The sequence below is a fragment of the Amphimedon queenslandica genome, unplaced genomic scaffold (assembly GCF_000090795.2).
Source record: "Amphimedon queenslandica unplaced genomic scaffold, v1.1 AMPQUscaffold_6439_Cont21602, whole genome shotgun sequence".
NCBI classification, from domain to species: Eukaryota; Metazoa; Porifera; class Demospongiae; order Haplosclerida; family Niphatidae; genus Amphimedon; species Amphimedon queenslandica.
In genome coordinates, this window is record NW_003553269.1 from 1 (window position 1) to 1,874 (window position 1,874).

Genomic DNA, 1,874 nt, shown 5'->3' on the forward strand with positions numbered 1-1,874 from the left:
AGTAGTGGGTGGTGTAGTTCCATCACTGACTTCTGTAGTGGTAATAGTACTAGTAGTAGTATTAGTAGAGGAAGTAGAAGAATAGGGTGATGGAGAATGAGCAACAATTGACTGTACATCAACTGTAGCTGTAAAAACTGTAGCTGTATCAACCACAAGAGTAGACTGAGACTCATGATCATCAACTGATTCAGCAAGAAACTGACCTAAAGTAAGAATTATGAGATAATCTGTAATATTGACTTCTATACTCTACTTACTAGGTTCACTTTGTAAACAGTTGTTCCTTTTTAGCAGGCTTGTTCACAAAGGACATAGTGAAGCTAGTCCAGGCTTTTAGATATTGCAACTGACAAGAAAAGAACACTGAAATAGCACTAAATAATGAAATGATTATGCTTTCTAGTGTTGCTGTGGTGGCCCACTGTGATTGGCACCAAAGTCTTACCACCTCGAGCTCCTCCTTTATTTAGTCTCTCTTCATCACCTTGTTATCAGCCTGCCATTTATGCATTCATAATGATAAGATTTTCATAAAAAATTGAAATTATAATTGCAACAACTGTTATTAACTATCAATTAACCATAGAATAACTATTAATTATGGTGATGTCACACTTCCGGTCAGAATTTTTGGTCGGGCATTGCCCCTAAATGCCTGACCCTGCAGCTGCCTATGTAGTAGACGAATCTGTGAGACTGAGACATAGTAACAGAAATCGAAGTGTACCAGACCTTTTTGGTATATGGGCCAATACAGCAACAGGAATCATCCATTGGAGCCTGACAACTTAAGTTACGCATTGGCTAGTCCTGAGAAGGACAAGTGGATTGATGCCATGAATAAGGAAGTGAGGTAATTGAAGACAAATGAAGTATATGATCTCATGGAGCTTCCAGATGGGAAAAGGGCCATTGGTTGTAGATGGGTACACAAACGAAAGATTAAAGAGGATAGATCTGTTGAGAGGTATGAAGCTAGACTTGTCTGACCAACAAGCTGGTCTAAATTATGAGATCTTTTGTCCAGTAGTGGAATATGAATCAATCCGTTATGTTGTTTCCGTTGCTGCACAGATGGGAATGTTGCTACGTCAAATGGATGTTACATCAGCATTTTTAATGGAGTCTTGAATGAAGAAGTCTATATGAAGCAGGCACCTGGAATCACAATCAAAGGAAAGGAACATCTCGTTTGCAAACTCAAACAAAGCCTTTACGGACTAAAACAAGAACCAAGATAATGGAATGAAACACTAGATTGACAACTGAGAAAGATAGGCTTCCAATGAAATGCAAGTGATCCGTGCCTCTATAAAAGTCGTCATCAAGATGCATTATTCATTGTAGCCGTTTATGTTGATGATATTCTTCTAGCAACTAAAAGCAAGAAGAGAATGGAAGTAAAACAAACTCATGAATCTCAATTTCAAGTAAAAGATTTGGGAGACCTGCATTATCTATTGGGAGTTACTGTGACACAAAACAAAGAAATTAAGTCTGTTTGGTTAGGACAACCAATGTACATTAGTACTCTTCTGCACCATTTCGGTTTGCAGGATTCGAAGCCTGTTGCTACACCAGTGAGCAGTGGTTTGATGATGAAAGCAACTGCCCAGGATGAACTAGTCAATACCAGGGCCATAGCAAGTGGTACGGCCGGTATGGCCTTGGCCATACCAGGTTTTAGCTCAAAAAAGGGCATAGCAAAGGGGCGAGGCTTAATTTATGGGGGTGTTTTAATTCTTTCCTTATAAAATTTTGGCACGTGTAGTCATGTAAGTCAATCAATTGCTTGGGAATGGCTACTTCTAGTACTACAGTTGCTGCTTCTCAAACTGAGGTGATTCTGCCACCAACTCCTCACCAACCAC

At 39.5% G+C, this 1,874-nt stretch overlaps 1 long non-coding RNA gene across 1 annotated transcript; it reads left to right on the top strand.

Moving 5' to 3' along the window:
* Positions 1–124: 124 nt before the first annotated feature.
* On the top strand, positions 125–601 carry LOC109592052 (uncharacterized). Its single transcript, XR_002190138.1, has 2 exons — positions 125–211; positions 295–601. It is a non-coding gene; the product is annotated as an uncharacterized LOC109592052 (long non-coding RNA).
* The last annotated feature ends 1,273 nt before the right edge of the window (positions 602–1,874 follow it).